The following is an 8,357-nucleotide window of genomic DNA, read 5'->3' as shown; positions in this document are numbered from 1 at the left end:
ACTGGATGGTTTGCAAAAACTTAAATATTTACCCTCTGACCCTTTACCAAAAGGTTTGCCAACACCTCTTCTAAAAAATAATAATAATAATCAAACAAAAACCCCGTCAATCCAGTTGCCTTCAAGTCAACTCTGACTCATGGCAACCCCATGTGTGCCGAGTAGAACTGTGCTCCAGAGGGTTTTCAATGGCAGATTTTTCGGAATCAGGCTTTTCTTCCAAGGCACCAACTTTTCAGTTAGCAGCCAAGCATGTTAACCATTCGCACCACCAAGGGACGAACCCTGCTCTAAAACAATGCTTTTTTAAAACTTTATTTGACTATAATCCACAGTAAGATAATGCGTTTTAGTTTGCATACAAGTAGACACATACATAAATATATCTACCTAGCTGAGGCAGAAGCCCTGGTGGTGCAGTGGTTAAACACTTGGCTGCTAACCGAAAGGTAGACAGTTCGAACCCACCAGCCGCTCCGTGGGAGAAAGATGTGGCAGTCTGCTTCCGTAAAGATTTACAGCCTTGGGAACCCTATGGGGCAGTTCTACTCTGTCCTATAGGGTTGCTATGAGTTGAAATCAACTGGATGGCAATGGGTTTATCTGAGACAAAATTTTACAAACAAAAGTTCTATTCTACTTTGTTCAATTTCATTTAAAAATAATATTAGACACAATGTACTAAATTATTACCATGGCCTATTATAACTTTTGACCTGTAGCTTCAAAATTCCTACTCAAAATTCCCTAGCACAGTGCTTGGCACATAGGAAATATTTATTGCAATAGGTTATTGATATATACGTTGCCTTCCATGTCACACAGTGTTTACTGATACTCAGTATTATCCCAACTTTCTAGGTTCTCCCTTTTACCCCAAAGACTGAAAGCTTGAAACTATATTTCCCAGGTTCCTTTGTCAACAGGGTTCCAGTTAGATTATGCCATTATTCTCCTGCGGTAAAAACATAGGCATCAGCAGACATGGGCAGCACACATGGGGTTTTGCCACCTGCTTTCAGGTATCTACCTGAGAATTACTCTCTCCAATGCTATAGGCAGCAAAAATAATTCATCGCAACTTCCTTGTGATTCCTGTGCTTTTAATAATTTGGTACGAGAGACTAGTTCATTCATCCAATTTTATCACAGTTAAGTTTAGGATATTTAGGGATCCATAGTCCATTCCATTTGAGAAGATGTACTCAAAAAAAAAGAATTAAATAAATTAAGTACAGTTTATAGGTAGGATATAGGATAATCAATGAACTAAAGCAAGAGCCCTCAACTGGTGAAGAATTTAAAGGGAAAATTAGAGAAAGGAAGAGTTATAGTCAGTGGCGTACTGATAGATGTGTAACAACTGGCTCTCCAGGGGAAAACAGCCCTGATGTACAGTGTTTGCCAATTTCCTTTGTATAAATATTCCTACAAGGGCCAATTTTAAGCTGCCAATGTGGCATCACTGAATGCGGAGTTGGGAAGAGATGTGCACAATCAGCCCTGCAACCTGGTCGGAGCAGGCTACAACATGCTGGTTATAGTGTTATTAGTAGGGTGTACAGGGCAGTCCCAGTTTACAGCTGTCGTCCAGACATTCCATCTTTTGCTTTCAAATGTATCTTCTTTTATTTAATATATTATGGTCACTCTGGCTATTAAGTGACAAAAATCTTTAGGTCTTTTCATGGATAGAAAGAATAGAAGCTCTGGAAAAATTAGTTGGAGAGGAAGAAAGGTTTGAGATTTTGGCAAAATTTTGTTGAAGAAGACTAATGTTTTAAAATCTACTTAAACTCTTCAACAAATGCTATGGGGACAACTGGATAGCCACATTAAAAAGAGTGAAGTTGGACCCTTACCTCACACCATATAGAACAATTTACATAAAATAGACCAAAAGTCTAAATATAAGAGCTAAAGTTATAAAACTCTTAGAAGAAAACATAGCGGTAAAGCTTCATGACCTTGGATCTATCAATGTTTAAAATATGACACCAAATGCATTAGCAACAGAAGAAAAAAATAGATAAATTGGAGTTGATAAAAATTTACAACTTCTGTACATCAAGGAACAATATCAAGAGGGTGAAAAGACAACCCACAGAATGAGACAAAATATTTGTAAATCATATATCTGATAAGGATCTAGTACCCAGCATATGTAAAGAACTTCTACAACTCAACAACAAAAAGAAAACCCAATTTAAAAATAGGCAAAAGACTTTTAGATATTTCTCTGAAGAAGATATATAAATGGCCAATAAGCACATGAAAAGATGTGCAACGTCGTTAGTCATTAGGAAAATGCAAATCAAAACCATGAGATACCGCTTTACACCTAGTAGGATGGTAATAACAAAATAAAAAATAAACAGAAAATAACAAGTGTTGACAGAGGTGTGGAGAAACTGGAACCCTCATACATTGCTGGTAGGTATGTAAAATCGTGCAGCCACTGTGAAAAATTTTGGTGGTTCCTGAAAAAGTTAAACATAGAATTACCATGTGACCCAGAAATTCCACTCCAAGGCATATACCCAAAAGAATTAAAAGTAGGTGTTCAAACAAAAACTTGTACACAAATGTTGGTAGCGCACTGTTCACAGTAGTCAAAAGGTGGAAACAAAATGTCCATCAATGGATGAATGAATAAACAAAATGTGGTATATACATACAATAGAATATTAGTAAGCATTAAGAAGGAATAAAGTTGTGATACATACTACTACATGGATGAACCTTGAAAACATTATAGTAAGTGAAAGAAGCCAGTCACAAAAGGCTACATATTGTATGACTCCACCGATATAAAATATTCAGAATAGACAAATCCATAGACACAGAAAGCAGATTAGTGATTGTCAGGGGCTGGGGGAAAGAGAAAATGGGAAGTGATTGATTAATGAGTACAGGGTATCCTGTTGGGGTGATAAAAAAAAGTTCTAGAACTAGATAGTGGTGGTGGTTAAACAACATTATGAATGTACTTAGTGCCACTGAATTGTACATTTTAAAATGGTAAAAATGGCAAATATTATGTTCTGCGTATTTTACCACAAAAAATTAAAGAAAGGTTAAAACAACTCAACATAAAGGAGTTGCCAGGGGCCAGACAGATCGGATTTGATGCAGGTTTTATCCTCCTATAGAGTCCCTGGAGTTCAAAATCCTAATCAAGTCTTGAATCTCACTGTAGGTGTTTTCGTCAGCCAGCTGGCTAATGGGATAAACAAACAGTGTCACTGCAGCCTTCATCCTGAGGACTCTGGTGGAAATGATTGCAACACCAGTCTATTTCTTAATGGTTTTCAATATGAGGGAGAAATTGAGAAATCCTGAATGCTGGGAGCAACCATATAAAGTCTGGCCTTTTGTGCAGCTCTGCTAAAGATTCAGATTGGTGCCTAACGGATTTATCACTTGCATGTCAGTTATTCTCTGTTTACCCTTCCAGTTCTACTCTACACTCTTCTCCAACCTGCCCTCTCTCCTAGGAGATGACTTTTATAGACTGCATCAACAGACTGCTTTATTCTCTGCTTCTCGTTAAACTCATCCAATGGTAGTTGCCTGTAGGAGATCATAGGATGGGAAGAGAGTGAAACTGGGGTATTTACTTCTGTGATAGCTTTTTTACTGGGTGGCCACAGGTTTACAGTGGTTGCGTTTCTCTACCAAAAGCCATAGCTCCCATGAGGTGACGTTTTATTATAGCTATAGTTCTCTCTCTAAAATCCTGTCACTGCCCTTTCTTCGCCCCTTTAGGTCTGATACTCTACTCTTGCTAATCCTAGAGTACTTCATCATTCCTTGTTTGTTTTCCTTAACTGTGCCCACACATTGGTAAACAGTAGTTTCACTAAAATGTTCTCAATTATCCTATTTGATTGTGTCATATTGCTTCCTTCTGCGACCTGACTGATGACAGTGGGTTCAGGTGTGGTCAGCCTTATCTCTCTATTATAAAGGTCCTTATTGACGTCCACCTAATGATTTTGGCAGCCTTGATGATTGTTGCCTAGAAATGTTCTGTATCAACTATGTGGTTACCCTAAAATATAGTTTATACAACACACAGTAAACGTTTGATTCTCTCTTTAATAATCAGTTTTCAGAATAATGAGTTGATGTCCTAGCAGCCTCCAAATAAGCCCATTTTTTCAAATAATATTGTGAACTCATGGATATTAATATATTTGGTGTGTTTCATTATTTCTTTTGATGCACAAATTGTCCCATATTTTACTAGTAGGAACTCCTTCATGTTGGTGCCTATGTCTTTTTGTTATGACCCCAATAGCTGTTGATAGCTTCCTTGCTTTATGGACCAACATGATGTCTCAGATTTCCTTTATACATTTTCAGCTCCGGACTTGGAACCAACCATCGCTCTAAGAAGCTCTGATTTCTTTTTGTAGATAATGCTATTTAAAGACCATAATTGGGGCAATAAAAGCCCTCATTCCTACTGGGTTTTCATTGCTTCTAGATTTTTTCAATGAAAAGAATGAGAATACGTATATAGAATATACATATATATATATGTATATGCATATACATATATAGATGCACGCACACATACACACACATATATATACACATATTGTTGTTAGGTGCTGCCTAGTCGGTTCTGACTCATAGCGACCCTACATACAGCAGAGCAAAACACTGCCATCCTTACAATCTTTGTTATGCTTGAATCCATTGTTGCAGCCACTGTGTCAATCCATCTCTTTGAGGGTCTTCCTTTTTTTTGCTGACCCTCTCCCAGGATGATCTTTTTCTCCAGGGACTGATCCTTCCTGATAATATATTCAAAGTATGTGAGACGAATTCTCGCCATCCTCACTTCTAAGGAGCATTCTGACTGTGGTTCTTTCCAGACAGATTTCTTCATTCTTCTGGCAGTCCATGATATACTCAGTATTCTTCACCAACACCATAATTGAAAGACTTCAATTCTTCTTTGGTCTTCCTTATTCATTGCCCAGCTTTCACATGCATATGAGGCGATTGAAAATACCATGGCTTGGGTCAGGCGCACCTTAGTCTTCAGGGTGACATCTTTGCTCTTCAACACTTTGATTTCCGTGTATTCCATCCAGTGAGGTCCATGCATATAGTTGTTATTTATGTTGTTGAAAAAGGCATTTGCAACGAAGAAGTCTCTGGTCTTGCAAAATTCTATCATGAGATCTCAGGCATCGTTTCTATCACCAAGACCATGTTTTCCTACTGTTCCTTCTCCTTTGTTTCCATATTCTTTCCCTCCTCTCTTAAGTAGCAATCTTCATTTATTTATGCTTTCTTCCATTGTTTATTTTTGAAAATATAAGCAAATCTGTGTGTGTGTGTGCGTATCTCCCTCCAAGACGTTTCTTATATCAAAGGTAGCAAGCTGTACACATTTTACTTCACCTAGTTTTTTTGCTCTTAACAATATACCCTGGAGATCATTCTACAGTAGTATGGAGAGATCTTCCTTGTTCTTTCTTAACACTAACTAGCTCTTTATTGTTTGGATGTACCATAGTTTATTCAGCCAGTCTCCTATTGAGGGACATTTGGTTATTTCCAATCTTTTGCTATTAGAAATACTGTTTCAATAGTTTTTTTATATATGTCATCTTATATTTTTGCCAGTATATCTTTTGGATAGATTCCTAGAAGTGGGATTGCTTAGTCAAGGGGTAAATGGATATGTAATTTTTAAAGATGTTATAAGTTCCTCTCCAGAGGAATTGTATTTACAATAGCTTCTTGGTATTTTTTTTTTACTTGGTATAAGAGTGCCTGTTTCCCAGAGATCACCAAGGCAGTATGTTGTTAAACTTGGAGATTTTTTGCCCCTCTGACAGGTAAGAGATGGTATCTCAGTATAGTTTTAATTTGTATTTCTTTTATCACGATCAAGGTAGAACATCTTTTCATAGGCTTGAGGGCCATTTTTTGCATGTCTGTTTTCATAAACTGTGTATCTCTTTGAGATGGGTGAGATTTGAATGCTCTTCAAATTATGTAACATGAGTGTCTCAGGTTGAGTTCCTCATAGGCAGACCTTGAGGCAAGGATTCATGTGATTTATTACTAGGAGGTATTTCCAGGAAAAGGCAATATGGGAATGGGGAAGGGAAGGAGATCAAGCCAGAATGTGATAGCAAACTGAGTACTAAGCAGGGGCAGATATGCCAGTAAGCAAAGTTAGCACGGGTTTACTTGTGCTTACTTACTAATCTGTAGTGAACAATTTCACATGGGTTTCACCACATCCACCTCTGTCAGGGATTATAAATTTGAAAAGCGGGTTTGATTCTGTAGGAAGGCGCTGTGGGGTTGGGAGAGAGATGCCAGCCATATCTAGAAGCAGAATCTTTGATGTGGTGCTTACCTTGCCTATTGGATAATCCGCCCCTGGTTCTAAGGAATGTTACTTTGGGTCAATCTCATAGGCGAGTTCTGGAGACAGTGTAGAACACATCTCAAGGATTGTCCCCATTAGGGGGCAAGAAAGTGAGAATATTTCTTTTCTTTGCTGTTACTCACCTATTTGTTAAGGGCTGCGCTCAGGAGATACCAGATTCCCAGGCACTTCCGGCTCTCCAAATCTGCAGGCAAATAAGGCTCCAGAAGCCTGAGGGCAGTCCTCCAGTTAAGAGATGCAGGTGTTTACTTTTGGGAGTCAAACCCCCCAAGAAGCAGGGAGGGTGAAAATGGCAAAGGGGTTGGATGAGTTATAGATGGAGCACTGGCAGCATCTGCTTCAATGAATGATTCCTCAACCCACAGTCATAGGAGGCCAGCACAAAAGGAACATTTAGCAAAGGTGATTTAAAAAACCAAGCCCAGTGTCCATGTGAAGGGAGAGAATGTCATTGGCATTCTATTTACTTCATTTGACTTCATAACTATTTGCTGATCACGTGTGCTGAAAGAAAATTACTGTATTTTGTTCATCCAGTTTTCCCTAGTCACACGGTGTTGAGTCAGATGGTTCCTATGAGGCTGCCTTAAAACTTTCACAGACGCCTAAGGTAATCCCTTTGTGTGAAATCAACATCCAGACCTGTGCTGGAATTAAACCAGGGTCCCCTGAAACTAGTGCAAGGAACAAACAACCCCTTGTTTTCCTAGATAATGAGAGCAAACAGCTCTATTCCAGGTAGCCTTCCTTAGGGATTTTGTAAATATAAGATAATCACACACGGGCCAGAGGTGCAGTTCAACAACCCTGAATGAGAAGCCAGGAAAGGAATTATCCTGTAATAACAAGTTTTTTAACAAGTTTACTGAATCTGCCAGGCGCTCCTTGGAAACCCTACGGGGCAGTTCTACTCTGTCCTATAGGTTTGCCACAGGGTCGCTATGAGTCGGAATCCACTCGAAGGCACTGGGTTAACAAGTTTACTTACAAAGCTAACACATTTTACCTCTTAGGCCTTTGATTCCGGTATCCGTGTTCTGATTGATAGGAGAACCTAAAGGACTGTAAGATCTCAACATATCAGAGAATAGAGAGCTGTTTCTCATATCAGTTATAGTCTTAATGCTTAAAATTCATAAGTGGAAGAGCCAACGTTAATGGAAATTGACCCAGAGTGTCATTTCCCCACATGCATTTTTTTTTCCCTCCTCAATTCTAAAGTTAGACTGAGAAAGAACCCCCACAGTGCTGTATCCTTTACCGGGCTTCCTCCCCTACAGTGTTGTATTGTAAAATCCTTTCCTTTGCTGGGCTTCCCCTCACCCCCTCAGCTTTGCCTCTGAATCCTGCTTTTGCTTGGAGGTTATATGCTTTTTTTTTTTTATATATATATGTAAACCCCATTGTGCCTGCAGAGTATGATTAAGAATGTTGCTGACGTAACTTGTATGAACTCCCTACTCGTATACCCTTTTAAATGTAACCTGCCAAGGGCGGGCAGTCTTGGCAGCAACAGCTCTGACTACTCCATTTCCTTGTACAATGAAACAAAGGTGCCTTTCTTGTTTATTGGCCAGTATGAGTCATGCTGAGTAAGAACCTGGGGTTTCTACCTGGTTACAAGACTTTGGTCAATTTTAGGGTGAAAAACTCATCTCAGTTTCCCTGAGACTCTCCCTGTTTTAGCACTGAAATCCCCTTGGACAAACTAAGGCAAACCGGGAGAGTTGTTCATCCTAGCAATTTCTTTAGTAACTCTGGTTAACGATTTAGGCCGGTGCTTCTCAAACTTAAAGTGCATCCAAATCCCCTGGATATTTTGTCAACATTCAGGAGGTCTTGAATGGGGCCTATGATTCTGCATTTCTAAAAACTTTCCAGGTGATGTTGATACTGCTGGTCCATGTGAAACAGGCTGCTCAGCCATATTGAA

Source organism: Elephas maximus, chromosome X (assembly GCF_024166365.1).
Source record: "Elephas maximus indicus isolate mEleMax1 chromosome X, mEleMax1 primary haplotype, whole genome shotgun sequence".
NCBI lineage: Eukaryota > Metazoa > Chordata > Mammalia > Proboscidea > Elephantidae > Elephas > Elephas maximus.
Note: the sequence above shows the minus strand (reverse complement) of the source record.